The sequence below is a fragment of the Rhinopithecus roxellana genome, chromosome 12, assembly GCF_007565055.1.
Source record: "Rhinopithecus roxellana isolate Shanxi Qingling chromosome 12, ASM756505v1, whole genome shotgun sequence".
NCBI classification, from domain to species: Eukaryota; Metazoa; Chordata; class Mammalia; order Primates; family Cercopithecidae; genus Rhinopithecus; species Rhinopithecus roxellana.
This window is the reverse complement of record NC_044560.1, coordinates 66,838,098-66,856,059: the sequence shown is the minus strand read 5'-3', so window position 1 is coordinate 66,856,059 and position 17,962 is coordinate 66,838,098. Positions and strand designations below refer to the sequence as shown.

The 17,962-nt window shown below is 45.1% G+C and overlaps 1 protein-coding gene across 1 annotated transcript in view; it reads left to right on the top strand.

The window, feature by feature from the left end:
* Positions 1-17,962, top strand: part of LPAR3 (lysophosphatidic acid receptor 3) — an 83,766-nt gene that overhangs the window by 28,392 nt on the left and 37,412 nt on the right. The gene's annotated exons all lie outside the window — the stretch shown is intronic.

The following is a 17,962-nucleotide window of genomic DNA, read 5'->3' as shown; positions in this document are numbered from 1 at the left end:
ACTGAGCATCTACGGTGTACCAGGCACTTACTAGGTAGTAAGAATGCAGCAGTGAACAAGAACGGACATAAATCGCCACCCACCTGGAGCTTACACTCTAATAAGGAAAGACAAAATAAGTATTCTAATGGGGATAAACAAAATAAGTAAAATAAGATGAGTCTCCTGTGGGAAAATGAATCAGGGAAGGAAGGAAAACTAAAGCAGGGAAGGGGGCTGAGGAATGCTAAGCTAAGCAGGTATCATTTGTACTTTAAAAAAGTGTGGTGAGGGATGCCTGGAAGATGGCTTTTGAGCAGAAGTGTGAAGGCAGTCAGGGAGTGAACCATACTGGTGTCTGGGGAAGGGTGTTCCAGGTGGGAGAAGCAGTAGGCACAGGAGCCCTGACCAGCAAGGAAGCCACTGTGGCTGCAGGGATCAAGCAGGGGGAGTAGGAGATGAGATCAGGGAGCTGATGAGGTAGGGGGTGGACTACTCAGATAATGTAGGGTCACGTGGTTATAAGGACTTAAGCTTTTCATTTTTTTTCTTTTTTCTTTTTTTGCCAAAGCCTTACTCACTCTGTCACCCAGGCTGGAGTGCAGTGGCGCCATCTCAGCTCACTGCAACCTCCACCTCCCGGGTTCAAGCAATTCTCCTGCCTCAGCCTCCCAAGTAGCTGGGATTACAGGCAGTGCACCATCAGGCCCGGCTAATTTTTGTATTTTTAGTAGAGATGGGGTTTCTCCATGTTGGCTGGGCTGGTCTCAAGTGAGATAAGAAGCTATGGGAAGGTTTTAAACAAGGGAGTGACATGATCTGACTTATATTTTAGTGGTATCTCTCTGGCTACTGTTTTAAGAAACTGCTATAGTGAGGCAATAGCAAAAACAGGAAAATTGTTTAACCTACTTATGCCTGGTGTTCCATTATTGGAATGCTAAGCTTGTGGGAATTATTTATATCCTACTGCTCAAGGTCATTGCCAAGTTCTGATTTTTCACAAAAAAAAATTTGCAACCTCTGGCATACATGGGTTAATAGGGTATTTCAGTACTCAGAAGAGATCACCATTGCCAGATGGTAGTTGAAGGTGATGGTCAGATTCTGTTTTTTTTGTTTTTTGTTTGAGACAGGGCCTGGCTCTGTCATCCAGGCTATAGTGCGGTGGCACGATCTCAGCTCACTGCAACCTCTGCTTCCTGGCCTCAAGTTATCCTTCTACCTCAGCCTCCCAAGTAGCTGGCAGAAGGTGATCCTTCTACCTCAGCCTCCCAAGTAGCTGGGATTACAGGCCCGTGCCACCAGGCCTGGCTAATTTTTATAATTTTTGTAGAGACAGGGTTTCACCATGTTGCCCAGGCTAGTGTCGAACTCCTGAGCTCAAGCCATCTGCCTGCCTCAGCCTCCCACAGTGCTGGGATTACAGGTGTGAGCCACTGCACCTGGCCAGATTCCGGATATTTTTTAAAGGAGTTACTGTTGGGTAAGGTAGAAGGGAAGATGAGAGGTGGAGGAGAAGATGAGGAATGTCATTAACCAAGATGAGGAGGACTGACGAGGAAGAGGTTTTGGGGGAAGATCAGGAGTTTGGTTTTGGACAAACTAAATTTAGGAACTTATTAGACATCCAAGGGGTGTGGCAATTTTATTGAGTGGACAGTTGGATATATGACTCAGGAATTCAAGATTTAGGTCTGGGCTGGAGGTGTACATTTGAGAGTCCTGGGGGGAAAGTGGTATTTTAAATCACAGGATTGCATGAGCTCACCATGAACGTGAATGTGGATATGAAGGAGAGGAGGACCAAGGATGGAGCCATAGGGCAGGCCCTCCAGTGTAAGGAGGTCAGAGGTAAGGGGCAGCCAGCAAAGGAGCCCTAGAAGAGGTGGAAAACCCAGGAGACTCTGGGGAACTAGAAGCAAGAGAAGAAGGCAGTCGAGGAGAGGAAGCATTAGCAGTATACTAACACTGAGTGTACCCCTGAGAGGTAGCGTAAGACCAGGTGTTGCTGGCCTTACTAAAGTGGTGGACTTGTGCTGATCTTGAGATCATCAAATTTGGTATAGCCAAGAGCCTGATTGGAGTAAAATTAAGAAAGAAAGAAAGAGCCTGGGCAACATGGTGAAACCCCATCTCTACAAAAAATACTAAAATTAGCTGGCCATGGTGGTGCGTGCCTGTAGTCCCAGCTACTCGGTGGCTGAGGTGGGAGAATCGCTTGAACCTGGGAGGCTGAGGTTGAATGAGCTGTAATCGCACCATTGCACTCCAACCTGAACAACAGAGCAACAGCCTGTCTTAAGAAAGAAAAACAAAACCAAAAAAAGAAAAGAAAAAAAAAGGGAGGAGAGAAAGGCTGTGAGCCCTGTACCAAGAAGACATGTGGTTTCGTAGAATTTTCCCTTTGCTTTATTTTTTCTGAAGTAGGGGGCCTATTGCCCCACCTCCCCAGTTCTGATTCTGGGTTACAGGTAGAATTTGTAATGCACGGGCAAGCAAGAACTTCTGTGGTTTCACAGACCTTTTCTTATAAGGCATAGAGGGCATTTCTCACTGTGTGTGTGGCTGCGTCAATGGGGACTGTTGCTGAGAGAGGTTCGGGAGTACATTTCTGTCTCTACTCCTTATGAGAAGGAATTATAAAATGAATTATCAGGTAGCAGTTCGTAGTGGAGGATACAGAGTGTGTGTGGTGTGGTATATAAACCTTCACAGTGCCTCTAGGTCCTGAAACTGCTGGTAAGATTTGGAGGTCAGCAGACACAGAGTGTGATTGTTAAAATAATTTCAAACTGAGGATTTATTAACAAATATTTATATAGTGCTTAATATGTGCCATGCATTGTCCTAAGTGGTTTTACAAACATTAACTTATTTAATTCTCATGGAAACCCTGTGAGATAGGTACTATTATACCCGTTTACCAGATGGAGAAACTGAGAGTTGAAGCAGTGTGTCCAGTCTCTCAGCTGTTAACCAATTCACTGTGCAGCTGGCTTCCAGAGTTCACATGTTTATCACCATACTCTGTGGCTACTTTTGATTTATTTGGACTTCTTACTGCTCATCTTTTTGTCCTGTTTTCTGCTTTAACACCGTTGACACTTTGATAAGAAAATGGACAAGAACAAGAAAGAGAGGGTTCACATAATTCAGCATTTCCACTCGAGCTGGAGAAGATACTGATGTTTTTGATAAAGAACGGACTTTGGTATTTACAGATATGTCAATGAACTGTGCTGCTGTCCCTGCTTAACTTGCAGGCATAATCATTTGCTTGGCTATGTGTCTTGAGAAATTACCTGCCTGCTTAAAGAGAAAACTTTCTTTTCCCATCATATTATAATATAGTACACAGCATGATAGAGACAAGGATTCCAAAACCCTAGGTGAAGAGAACAGGACCCTTTGTGATATGGTCATGGTTACTGGCTTCAGTTTTGTATGTAATTTTGTCTGCAACAGATATGGAAGGGGTTAAAAGAAAGGAGCTGGGAGGTTTTGGCAGGTGTGGTATTGGCTAAGAGAAAAACCAGAATCAACAATGAAATTTCCAAGTAGGATAAGAGAAGTCATGTGATTGAGATAAGACAACATTGGAGAATTGGTTAATGGAAGGAAGACAGTTTGGTGTCAAGGACCTCAGAAGTTCCTTAATGGTAAGACGGAGGAACCTGGTGGAAGACAGGAAGTTCAGGGACAAGGGAAATGAAACTCAAGAGCTAGGTGGTGTAAGGCTTAAGCCTTCTAGCTCCTGCTTTCTCTGGATAGCAGAAAGATTTGGGTTTTACCTCCAATTCTTTCATTTTCTACAAGGATGATCTATAGCACATCAGCTCATCTTTTCTTGGTTATATTCCCTCATCAGGTGGCATAGACCATCTTGAAGTTCTTTACAAGTTACAAAGTTCAGTTATCGTTTATAACAGTTAGTAACCAAAGGTGGGAATGAAAAGGGAGAGCAGAGGGAGAGAGAGGGAGAGAGAGAGATTGAGAGAGAGAATATGAATCTTGTGGGGCAACAGCAAACACAGTTCTGTGGATCCAAGCACAGAGCCTCTTTCCTTGACAGCAGTACCTACCACAGTATCTTTCTAGGGAGAAAGCCCCCAATTCCCTATCTACTACATGTAAGAATTCAATTGCCTAAAACAAGCATCTCCCAAATGATAGTATATTAGAAAAATCAACAGTGCTGGCATTAACCATCATATAATCACTAGTTCTGATTATGTGGAGATGAATAGCTTAATACTCATGTCTTTAATAATTGCAGGATTTAAATGTCTTTATGATAAAATGTTAAACCTTTCCATTTATTCCTTGATATATATTTTGTAGGAAAGGTTCATTTAAGATTAAATCCGTCCAGGTGTGGTGGCTCACGCCTGTAATCCCAGCAGTTTGGGAGGCCAAGGCGGGAGGATCACTTGAGGTCAGGAGTTTGAGACCATCCTGGCCAAAATGATGAAGCCCTGTCTCTACTGAAAATACAAAAATTTGCTGGGTGTATTGGTGGGCACCTGTAATTCTAGCTACTCAGGAGGCTGAGGCAGGAGAATTGGTTGAACCCAGGAGGCGGAGGTTGCAGTGAGCCAAGATGGCGACCCTGCGCTCCAGCCTGGGTGACAGAGTAAGACTCTGTATCAAAAAAATAAAATAAAATAAATAAATAAAAAATTAAATCCCAAAATTTCTTCTGAACACTCTTCTTTTATGTATTAGAAAGTCAGTATCTAAGTACATTTTAACTGTCTGTTAAACAATGTCTAAGAGGCACATGGTTGCATGATTTCAGTGAGCTTAATCTTATTTCAGAAGAGGAAAGGGTGGATGGGGCTGCTGAATGTGGAGATGGCTTCTTAGTGGGCTCAGATGTAATCTGGAAGGATAGATGGGATTTGCATGGGCTGGAGGAAGAGATATTTTAAGAGGGAGAAATGGTATACTCGGAAGTGTGATGGCGGAAACATTTAAAGCTTGTACATTACCATGAGGAGGTCCCCACAGAGCACAAATACTTTGCGGTGGCGCAGTGGAAAATAGCTCACCTGTGAACCAGCGAAGTTTAGTTGGCTATCCTCTTTGGAAGGAGAATAGATCAGATGACCTTTGTGTTCCTTTCCAGCTTTAGGATTTTGGTTGAACACAAAAGCTAACAGCATGGGGACTCAGACTCTTGCCTTGAGGGTAGTGGTGGTAGTAAAGATGGTGATGTGAGTTTTCAATCTGTGTGTGCATGATTGGAAAGGCATCTAGGCATCATGTTCTCGTTTCAGCAACCCTGAGGCAAAATGCTTGCTCACTTCTGGGTTAGAGTGTGTGATGGGGCCCTTTATGTGAAAAAAGTTGCTTATTGAATGTTCTCGTTGAAAAGACATTGGAGACATATGATCCTGCTTTCCAAAGAGCACCAAGGCCCTGCCTAAGAAAGGGTTTTGAAATCTTACTTGTCAACAAGCCTAATCAGGTACAGCAACTAAACACACAAGAAACCCCACATGGAAACGTCTCATTTATTGTCAAACAACACACCATGTGAACTGTGCACACAGAAATGTGTTGTTGTTTCCAGAAAATGGGCTGGACTTTCCTCTATTTTGCAGTGTCTTAAAATACAAGAGAAAAGAAAGAGTGAAGGGATTTGCAAACCATTCTTTTGAAGTCTTCCATGAACCTTCCTGTCTTTTAGTGATGTTTTTCAAACTGTAAGTTTTGATACACTGATGAGATCGTAAGCAACATTTTTTAAAATGACATAAAAAGAAGAGAAAATGTCAGAGTGTGTTGCTTTCAACAGGTATCAGTATTGTTTTATAACCTTTCTTTGTGTGCCTGTGTGTGTGCTGGGTTGTGATATAAAATGTATTTCCTATCATGAGTTATTGTCAAGAACGTTTGGAAAACCATGAGGGTGAAGGTTTCTTTTTCTGCCAGAAATCTTTTAAAATATGAAACATTATCATTGTTAAGGGACTTAGAAAAGGGATTTAGGGCTTGGGGTAATTACAACACGGAGCTGGTTGTTTTTCTTCTCACTTCTTCCTCCCTCCTCTCCACTTAGAATGATGCTAAATCTTCCTCTTCTTCTTTTAGGGGAGAGAGGAAGAAGGCAAAGTAGCAGTAAGCAAAGAAACAATAGCTCAAGTTCTCATGCTAGGAGAAAATGGGTGAAAATTAAGTACCATAAAGAGCCTTGCTAGAGTACTAATAATAATCACACATGATGTTTCTGCAGTACTGTGTCTTTTTCAGTTTTAATACACTGTTCTCTTTGGTCTCGTGGAAATCCTGGCAAGCAAGTGGTTAAGGTATTATTATCCGATTTTCCTGCAACTCCCCTGGATGTATCCTATACTCAAGCTATAATGAATTATTTGTGCTTCCCCCATTTTGACTCGAAACCTTTGCAGATGTTGAGATACCTTTTCCCTAGTTCTGCCTGAGAAACTCCCATTCATCTTGAAAGACCTAACTCAAAGGTCTGTCTTCTTTGAATCTCCCTTTGCCCTGTTGGAGTAAATCTGATTACTGCCTCCCTTGGGCCGCCTGTCAGTCTTGTCCATACAACAATCAATGTACTTAATTTTTACATGCCTTTATTTTGCACTAGAGTATACACCCTTCGAAGTCAGGGACTGTACCTTATTTATCTGTCTTTACATATCTAACAGCTAGTACTCTCAGCTAGCACCCTATCTGGCACACACTTGTTGAGATGTACTATAATGAATAAATGAGGAAATTGAGGCTGAGGGGAAAGTAAGTGGCTTTTCAAATGCTGAAGCTAAAAGCAGAACCCAGGTTTCCTCACTTCCATCTTGGCCTTAGATGGGCTCTGGCTGAGACATGCCTGTGAGGTAGACAAGGGCAGGGGAATAGGTGAGAATCATGTTCTTTATTTTTTTTTTCTGAGACAGTCTCGCCCTGTCGCCCAGGCTGGAGTTTCAGTGGTATGATCTCAGCTCACTGCAACCTCCGCCTCCTGGGTTCAAGTGATTCTTGTGCCTCAGCCTCCTGAATAGTTGGGATTGTAGGCATGTGGCACCATGCCCAGCTACTTTTCTTATGTTTTTAGTAGAGATAGGGTTTCACCATGTTGCCCAGGCTGGTCTCAAACTCCTGGCCTCAAGTGATCTGCCCATCTCGGCCTCCCAAAGTGCTGGGATTGCAGGCATGAACCACCATGGCTGGCCCTTGTTTTATTTTATAATTTTGTACTATGAGAAGCCGAGGTCTCTGAAGGTTAAGTAATAGTATTATCTTGAGAAGGAGAAAAGAAATGAGCATATTTTGAATGCTTATGATGAGGTCAGCGTGTTCCATGCTTTTAGGATTTTATTTCACTTAACCCTCATAACAACTCTATGCAGATCTGTTTTTAAGACAAGGGAAATTCAAGTGGACTTAGCCTCTTGCCCACAGACCCATATTGATAAAATTATTAATAGTTAATATTCGTTGTGGGGTATACATGGTTCTGAGTAATTTATATGTTTTATTTCATTTAGTATTCATGACAACCCTGAGGGAAGTTCTGTTATTACCAGTTGAGGAAACCGAGGCCCGAAAAGGTTCAATGTCTTGCTCGAGGTTAGTAGCAGAGCTGAGATTCCAACCCCAGGAGATTGGCTCCATACTCTACTCTTCAGAGTCAGTTAATAGCCTCTTGGAAGTGAGGGACTGGAATGATGTGGACCCAAGTCATGAGGTTTATAACTTGTATCTCCCTTGGTTTCTATAAAGTTTATTTCTATAAAGTCACATGCTCTGTCAACATTTAGCTTGCCCTTGATCCAAATGTTTTGCAGCATGCTATTGACAGCTATGAAAACATCTCCTGGAAAATGACAGCTCTATAGTCTTCAAACTTTATGCTTATCAAAATCGTTGGTAAGAGTAGGGGCTTTGGAGTCGGGGGGAATTGGATTTAAATCCTAGCTTTGTCAATTCCAAGTTGTGTGACCTTGAGCAATTCATCTAACCTGTCTGTGCCTTAGTTTTCTCATCTGTAAGAAAGGGATAATAGTATCGGCCGGGCGCGGTGGCTCAAGCCTGTAATCCCAGCACTTTGGGAGGCCGAGACGGGCGGATCACGAGGTCAGGAGATCGAGACCATCCTGGCTAACACGGTGAAACCCCGTCTCCACTAAAAACTACAAAAAACCAGCCGGGCGACGTGGCGGCGCCTGTAGTCCCAGCTACTCGGGAGGCTGAGACAGGAGAATGGCGTGAACCCGGGAGGCGGAGCTTGCAGTGAGCTGAGATCCGGCCACAGCACTCCAGCCTGGGTGACAGAGCGAGACTCCGTCTCAAAAAAAAAAAAAGAAAGGGATAATAGTATCTTTGGCATGGTGAGGTTTTGAGGATTCAATGAGATAATGCACATAAAGCACCTAGCATAATGTTTGGTACATAGTAAGTACTAAGTAAGTATTAGCTATTCTTCGACCTTAGTTTGACTCTAAAGAGCCATACCCTGTATTCAAACAGAATGCCCTTTTATGTCCAGTTCTATCACCAAGTAACCTGGACACAGGGACTAGAAGCCTACCGTTGGTGCCATCATGATGGAAGATTCTATAAAATGGACAAGTAGCCAGGAGGAAGCTGACCAGGTGTGCTTTGCAGAGGCTGCCTTGACAGATGGCAAATGGTACCAGCTCTGTTACTGGAGACCCAGGACAGTCTGAACACATGGTCACCACAGAACTGAAAAGCTCTGTGCTTGCATTGCTAGTCTCTATAAACCACCCTCTCCCCCATGAAATTCTGTTAATGATTCCTGCCTCTGACAGATGATCTTTCCATTAATAATTCATTTCACTTTTGCAACATTTATGAATAAAACATTATAAATGAGACCCTGGCCACCAAGCATTAGCTTGACAAGAGTCCTGTGATACAGCACCAACATCTTGTGTATAGAGCTCTATTATAGGATGGTCCTCATAAGAAACTGTCCCCCTCTTGCTAACAAATCCTTCTAGAGTACCTAGTTCGTCAGCTGCTATTGTCACCTTTGCTAGGATTGGAAAGTTTGCCCTGTGACTGAAAAGACTTGAGACCAAAACACAGGCCTTTTGATACTGTTCATAAGCTGCATCAACGAACTGTCCTTACTCCATTAAAAGAGAGCGAGCGAGAGAGAAAGAAAACAGTACATTTGCCTAATTTCGTGAGGAATTCTGAAACATTTGTTTTCAGCTTCTGTGGCCTTGTAGTTGCTTCTGCAACACAGAAGCCTGCTTTCAGTGTTTACTGCCTGCATGCCTTAGTAATCAAATATCTGTTAAAAAACAACAACAACAACAACAACAACAGTTAAAGCTTTGCCTTAAGAAATGCTGAGTGAAATGAACAGATTGTTGGCACACAGGAGCTCTCTTGTTGCTGTGCAGAGAGTCATATCAGATGGAGAATGGTTCTTTTCAGAGTATCCAGGCACCAGTACTCAGTATATTGAGTCCAGGGGTGTTCGTACTTTTGTCTTGAAATAGCGAGTCCCAGGAGCACCTTTGTCACAGATGATTTTCCTGTGTGCTTCATGGTATTGCTACAGAGGCCTGTGGGAGGGAGGCATTTGCTTTCAGGGCAGGCTGTCAATCGGTGGGTGCAAAAATGCAGTTGCCACTCAGTTGCAGACCCTACGCTGCTGTTTGACACATCCCCTCTTGTTCTGAGGGGGAATATGGGGACTGAGACGACCTCAATGTCTGATGCTAGAAGGAAGACAGCTTCAAATGAAAAAAGAAAATCCCTCATGTGGCGCTCCATCCCACTTGTTCAAATGCCATCTTGACACCTCTTCCAACACCACATTTCCAGGAGTCTGTCTTCTTTCTTCTGTCTCTGCCGTATGTAGCCATTTGTTACCTCAAGTCTGGCTCTTAGTTCTTTGTTTTCTGCCCATGCCACTGTTTCAGACACCTCCTTTTACAGTCAGTTCAGAAGTGCTTTTCTCAAATCAGTGTTCTTGTTTCCAATGTAACCACTGCCCTGTCTTCTTACTTCTTCCATTTCCTCCTTCTTCAGAACTTCTGTCTGGCTTTTCTTCTTTTTAAAAACCTGAAACCTTCCTCTTAAGCTGAAACAAACCATTATTGAATATTTTCTGAGTGCAAGCTACAGAAACATTTCTCAAATTTGACCTCTTTGAAAAGAAGGTTTGGGGAGAAGTTCCAGTACCCAACTACATCCAACCCTCCTGCCAACACCCAGCCTCCTGGAAGGTTTCATGTTCCAGAACTCAGGAACGCCCTCTCTTAGGGCTTTGATTTCTGCCAAAGGAGAAATGTGGTCATCGTCTGTGACTCAGGCGTCACATCACCGGGCTAATTTACCATCTGGAATAGTATGGTGTGTGCTGGCCAATGGTAGAATTTTATCAAATTCCATGTTAACATTGTTTGTACTTTGAAAATTTCAGCTGGGGACTACTATGTTCAGTGTGTAGCTATGGCAAACATGTTGGGTGGGAATTGGGAGTAAAGGGTGTTTGCTGGAATTATGCCCTGTCATGGACCTAGAGATCAACACAGAAGCTGGGATAAGGGGTAAGGGAACCAAGAGTTATTGGCAGAGGTCATCTTCCCTCCTGCACTGACAGTTTTCCCTCCAGCCCAGCCACCTGCTCTCCCTCACCACCAGATTGTTGTTAACTCTGCAGAGTATGTGGTGGAAAGATCCCATTACCGCAAAGAATCAATATCTGCTGAGAGATTTGACCAAGTTCACCTTGTAAGTTCCTGCAGCATTGTGGCTGCAGCTCTGGACCTTCTAGTTCCTGCAGCATTGTGGCTGCAGCTCTGGACCTTCTAGTTCCTGCTCCTAGTGGGTCCCAACTTCTTGCCTTGGCAAAATATATCTGTCCTCAGATGCCTGAGTGACAGTGAACCACAACAGGGATTGTTTGTTTTCATCAAGTCAGAGAATTTACTGCTCCGTGGTGAACCTATTTTATTCTTTATGTTTTTTCTGCATTTTATATTTTCTCATCGTAAACGTTTATTGACTACCTTCATAGGTTTTAGGCAGTGTACTAACTATGAGACATGGCCTCTACCCTGAAGGCACTGTGAATCTGTGCTTACTCTAGTGTTTTATGGTTGTCAGGAAATGACCAAGATTTATGAGCCAATGGTTGTGTCACATGAGAGATAGATGACATGGAGGTAGACCTGTTCTGTATGGCTTTTCCTGTGTATGACTAATAGAGAACCCTATTTCCAGGCTTATCTGAGGAAATGAGAAACTTACTCAGAAAAGATAACTGAAGGCACAAAGAAATATACACAAGGGCCAAATGAGGGGGCCCAGGCTGAAAAATGCTGTGGGCTTGGATGGTCCATGGAGGCCTCTTCGAGGAGGTACAATGTAAGCCTGATTTCAGTGTAACAGGTGCAGAGCCAAGGGCAAGGTATTGCAGATAGGAGGAAAGGCAGGGTGGGAGACAGGTATACATATGTCTAGGGAGGCCATGCCAGGGCCGTGGGTAGAAAGGAGAGACTGGGCAGACTGATTTCTGGAATAAGGAGTTTGTATAGTAATGCCATTCTAGTTTGAGAGACATAATGGAGCCAGAGAATGGAAGGCCTTGGATCCTAGGGTTCTGTGGACTTCATTGTCAAATATCTAACAGAGACCAGGCAGATAACATGGGTATGTGAATTGGGTCTGGAGTGAATATAAGGAAATAGGGAGGGGTGGTGCCTGTGGCTAACTAGACAGATCATGCCCTGTGTAAAGAAAATCAGTTTCATTTTTTGTTAAAAGACCATGCAGGACAAATTAAATAGGCCTGTGGCCAGTCTTCAGCCCACAGCTGAACTACCTCATCTGGCAAGAAAGAGCCCATGTAGGATCTTGAGGGTTGAGAAGGTGGGAGTTGCAAAATGCAAAGCAGGGTTTTAGAAAGATGAGAGGTGGGTTGGAGAGGGAGAGATCACTTAGGAGACAATAGGAGAGTCCCCAGGATCTGGGGATGGGAGGTAGCTCAGATGCTAGAGAGAGGCGGAGCTGGTCCATCATGGTAGATGCTGTAGGAGGGCACGTTTGTCAGCAGCAGCTAGAAGGCCCATCAGGGGCTGCAGGGGAGGAGAAGAGAAGCAGGCCAGTGGGATGTGAGCTTATGGAAATCTGGCAGGAGGCAGAGGTAGAAGAAGCAGGAAGAGGGATCCATCATGGGAACTAAAATTCAGAGGCAGGGTCAGGCAAGAGCAAGACCTAATCAAACCTTGCCACTTTCCCCAAGGTCTTTGAGCTTTGCCCTCTCTCATTCCCCAGTTGACCTCCCGATCTTTGTTTTCTTCATCTGACATGAACTTCCTTAATTTCCCTCCCTTCATATCTCAGTCCACCTGCACAGGTCACATCCTTACCGTCCTGGCTTTTCACTAGGGCCTGTTCCTTCCAGCCAGGAGCTGGGGGAGCCACGAGCCTACTCTTGTCCTTCTTCTTGCTTTCCTATGAGCTTCATCATTCAAAAATGTAAGCCCTGACCTTAACTCCCCTTCTAACTACTGCTCTGTCTCTCCTTCCCTTCATTAGCAGACTTTTGTTCTTGTCTTTTTTTTTTCTTTTCTTTTCTTATTTAGAGATGGGGTCTCCCTATGTTGCCCAGGCTGGTCTCAAACTCCTGGGCTCAAGCGATTCTTCCGCCTCAGTCTCCCAAAGTACTGGGATTATAGGCACAAGCCAATGTGCCCAGCCAATTTTTTTACTCTTATTTATTCTCTTTTCTTAATACTTCAAACCATAGTAAGCTAGCTTCTTCCTATAATATTCTAATATGACTGTGTTTGATTAAGCCACTATTGTCTTCCTAGTTGCCAAATTTAATGATCTACCTTGACCTTCCTGTTATGCGCCTGCTTGCTTCATGCTCGCTTTGATGGTATCTTCCTCCTTCTGTTCCTTCTCTGCTGCTTGTGCAGTGTCTCCTATTTCTGACCATCTCTGAAATGCCCTTTGTTCCTTCTCCTTTGGGTCCCCAAGTTCTTTCCAGGTGATTTTACTCCCGCAGCTTGAACCAACCCCTCCATGTGAACGTCTCTCAGAGTAGCCTCTCCATCCTCAGCCTCTCAGGAGATCCCAATCTGTTTCCAGCTGCTTTCAGGTGCACACCTGGATGTCCTGGAGGCACCACAAGCTTCAGCTGCCCTGCAGACCTGCTCTACCTGTTATATAGGATCTCTGCAATGGGTTCCATCTGCTTTGCCTTCCAAGCTGGAAAGCTTGGTAGTACCATCTCTCTCACCACCTATAACCAATTAATCACCAAATCTAAAATTAGTCACCAAATCGGCCGGGCATGGTGGCTCATGCCTGTAATACCAGCACTTTGGGAGGCTGAGGCGGGCAGATCATGAGATCAAGAGATTGAGTCCATCCTGACCAACATGGTGAAACCCCGTCTCTACTAAAAATACAAAAATTAGCTGGGTGTGGTGGTGCACGCTTGTAGTCCCAACTACTCGGGAGGCTGAGGCAAGGAGAATCTCTTGGGCCTGGGAGGCAGAGGTTGCAGTGAGCTGGGATCGCGCCACTGCACTCCAGCCTGGTGACAGAGCAAGACTCCATCTCAAAAAAAAAAAAAAAAAAAAAAAAAATTAGTCACCAAATTTACCTCAGTGGTGTCTCAGATCCTACTACATGCCTTTAGACCAAGACTTGCTCTGTGTTGCTAACGGTCATCTCCGTCTGGATTCCCTCCTCCGGCATTTTCTTGCTCCAGGCCTTCCCCCACCACCAGCTGGGGCATTTTCCTAAAAAGCACAGTTAGCTCTGATCTTTTCTTGTCTATTCTTGCAAACTGGAAAAAGTCCAAATTAGTTGGGATTACAAGGCTGCTTTCCCAGTCCTATTCCCAGCCTCCTTTTCCATGCACTCCACCCACACAGCCCCTGCATCTGTCATGCAAAGCTTCTCACTGTCTTGCACATGCGCAGTGACTGCCTCAGTCTCCTGGAAGTTTTCTGTAGCATGGCAAACTCCTGTCCATCTTTCAAGATCCAAATCAAGAGTCTGCCTTCTCTATATTTTCTCTGACTCCCCAAGGCAGAGTTAATTATCCAGTGCTTCTGTAGTATACTATTTATATATGAAAAGAATTAACTCATAAAAGTAACCCACTCTATTAAAATATATTTGCTAAGTGCCTCTCTTACCAGACTGTGAGCTTCTCAGGGACAGGACTGTGTGCATGTGTGTTTTCACTTGTGCAGTACCTGGCACACAGTAGGCACTCAGTAAATGTTTATATAGTAAGCCAACAAACATGCTTATTGGGTGGGAGCTGGGGTGGGAACTGGCAGTTAGTGGAGGGTCTGGTCACAAGAACAAAGGTTAAGAGGGACTGGGAAGGAGAATGTGGAAGAGAATCGACATTTATGAAGCACTTTGAATTGTCAGGCATTTTTATGTATAATTGTCTCATTTCTAATAACAGCTCGTTTGTAATAACAGCCCTATGAAGAAAAAAGGGATTTTAAAAAATTGATCACCACTTTGTGCCGGGCATTTATATACACTCTGTTTAATCCTCTTGGAAGGTGTTGCTGCCATTATTTTAAATATGAGGAAATGGAAGCTCAGAGAGATGGAAACCTGCCCCAGGTCATATATCAAGGTGCGGTGAAGGCTCCCCCTGCCCCAGGGCATACCCTCCTCACAGTGCTGGGAGCCACCATCCCTGCAGCCCACAGCGGGTGGGAGAGGCAGCCTCGGTGACAGTGGTTCTGGGCTGGTCCACCCAGACTGACTCAGCCTGGGTCCTTGTGCTGATCATAACTACAGGGACTGGTTCTGCATTGCCTGGGACCCCTCTTACTAACTGTGCATCAGCCATGAATTGTTTCCTGGAATGGAGGCCTCCTGTGTCCTGGTTCTCTCCAGTGGTTATCTTGGCCTGAGCTGGGGGAATCTGTGATATTGAGTTAGCCTGGGTCTGGAATTGACTTTTGTGAGCGATCCAAAGGCATGAAAGATTTCTTTGGTTAGGGTTGGGACTAGAGGTTGGGGGATCTCCAGAGTAGTTTTGTTTCTTTTTTCCCTTTCAAGGCAACATCTGGCTCTGTCACCCAGGCTGGAGTGCAGTAGCGCGATCTTGGATCACTGCAACCTTTGCCCACACCAGGTTCAAACGATCCTCCCACCTCAGCCTCCTGAGCAGATGGGAGTACAGGCGCACGCCACCATGTCCAGCTATGTTTTTTTTTTTTTTTTTTTGTAGAGACAGGGTTTCACCATGTTATCCAGGCTGGTCTCAGTCTCCTGGTCTCAAGTGATTCTCCTGCGTCAGCCTCCCAAAGTGCTGGGATACACTTTGAGTGAGCCACTGCGTCTGGCTTGTTTGTTAGTCTTTAACTCTCTCCTTTGCATGGTGGCTGGTTACATAGGAGGGGGTTCCATCAGGACTGCTGACAGCCTGCTACATAATTTGTGGGTCTTTTGTTCAAAAGACAGGGGAGATGTGCCACTGAAGGTACTAAAATATAAAGCTCTCTCCCTTCTTCCGCCTGTCTCCTCTGCTCACCCTCATGCTCCTCTGGCTCCCTTACAAAATACAAGTTCAAAGAGAAAATTGTTGACGATTTCAAGAGTGTGACAGCAGAGCTGTCAACCAAGTGCAGGTCCTTCTGAGCACAGACCTGTGTGATCACACAGGGCCACCCATCCGAGAGGCCGGCCCTGGAATGCTTGGCCTTAACTAGCCTAGGACCAACCCTACTGTGATCCAGGGAGCTTCAGGAGACTTAGGTGTCATTAAATTAGCTCTCCTGGGATCATGAGGGTTAGAGGATTAGCTGTGTACCTTGCCTCTGATCAGCCTCCTTGGTTTTGAGAAGTATTTGCCTTGAGGCCTCTTTGTCTTTTCTAGGGCTGGTATCTTTCCCCAGGGTGAGACTCCTTATCACCAGCCTCAAGCACTGGCAGAAGGGACACTGGTGCTATGTGGCAGAGACCTTCTTCCAGTTATCTTAGCAACTGGTGAGTCTCAGGGACTTCCCTTAGAGTTTCTACATTACTGGGCTTTCAGAACTGGACTCACTAATGAGTCAGGGAGACAGTGTTCCTGCTGTCTATCTGTGCTGAGTCTGCCTATCTGGGCCCTTGACAAGGCTTATGATATAAGTGTTGTGTCCAGAACAGTCTTCCTCGTGACTCAGTTTACAGCCTCAGAATCCTATAAATGGGCCCCAGACCAAAGGACTTTTCTTTCTTTCTTTATTTTTTTGAGATAAGTCTCCCTCTGTCGCCAGGCTATAGTGCAGTGTCGCAATCTTGGCTCACTGCAACCTCTGCCTCCCAGGTTCAAGCGATTCTCCTGTCTCAGCCTCCCGAGTAGCTGGGACTACAGGCACATGCCACCACGCCCAGCTAATTTTTGGATTTTTAGTAGAGACGAGGTTTCACCATTTTGGCCAGGTTGGTCTTGATCTCTTGACCTCGTGGTCCGCCCGCCTTGGCCTCCCAAAGTGCAGGGATTACACGCGTGAGCCACCGTGCCCAGCCAGAACTTTTTATACCAGTTAAATAACTCTTCCCTTGGAAGGTCAGTGTTTTCCTCCCCAGGATATGTTCCAAGCTTCTTGGTTCTAGGGCATCTTACAATTAGGCCTGATGTTCTATTGAGGGTTCTCTAGACATTGTACTGTTCTGTTGAAGGATGCTCCAGAGACATCATACTGAGTTTACTTCTGAGGGTCCATATGTTGCAAAACATGTAGCAGAGTTCCTAGGATCTGCGTGACTGCTTAGACATCCCTCTGTGACTCCTGACATGTGGCAAACTTACAAATGCTGTGTCAGAGTGGAGCTCTGTGCTTTCTGCTGGGACTGGAAGAACTAGTGAAGATGCTAAGGTGACACAGCAGACCCAGGTTGTTCTGAAACTACTGAGGTATTCTAAAGGTTAATGCCCATTTATGGGGTGATAACTGGACCCTTCTTCATTTGTTCCAACTTGGAAAGGAAATGTTGTGTCTCTGGTCTAAGGCAACTTGCAGCTCAGGGAGGGTAGCTTTTGGGTGAGCCTGGAGAATATTTTGGGTTCTTGACTCTTGGCCTCTGCATGACAGGGATCACACAGGGCTTCCTGGCTCAGGGAGGCTCTCTAAATGTGGTCCACAGGGACAGTGCCAAGAACCAGCCGCTAGATTCTGTACTTCTGTCATTTGGGAGGGAAAGTGGGCAGCCTCAGGGCCCAGCAGGGGCATTCTGGGGTTCTTAAGTCGAAGGCTTTCTTGGCGGGACCTGCATTTAAGGTGAAGGAAGCCATATAAGATGGTGGCTGGCCATATCCAGATGGACAACACTAGTCCCTTCCAGCAGCCACTGTCTGAGCTCTGCAGTGGGTGGTGGAAGGCTCAGGTGACTGGCAGGCTGTGGCCAGGCTTGTTGGACAATTCAGTAGAGGGAAGAAACTGGCTAGATCTGAGTAGACTCACAAAGGCCCATGCCTGCTGTTCAATGCGGTGTTAAGGGAGTGCTGCAGACAGACCAGTGTTTAGTGGCAGCTCCTAGATGACAGGGCAAAACTGTAGTTCCCACAGAAACATGGGCCCTAGAATAGTGCCCAGGAGCCACCAAGGAAGGGGTGGGACCTAGGCAGGAGATTTGGGGACCACAGATGCTACTTCCTTTAACTAAAATCAGGTGCTTAAATGCACTTTGGGCTCTGTAGTTGGAAGTCAGGGTCAGAGAAACCTGGAAGCAGTTAATGAGGTCTGACCATGGATGTGGGCCAGGTTGGGAATCAGGAAAGGTAGATGCATCCGCTGGAGTGATGGTAAGTCTCTGAAAGACTGACAGGAGTTGAGGAAGACTCTGGCATCAGCAGAGCTAGAGTACCAGTCAGGCTACCCTGGAGACCCCAAGTAGTGGAGCTAGGATATAAAGCAGACGCCCAGGTCCCAATTAGCAAGCACAGCTGAGGACTGGGGGTCTTCATATTCCCTGATAGGAAATGGACTTGCTT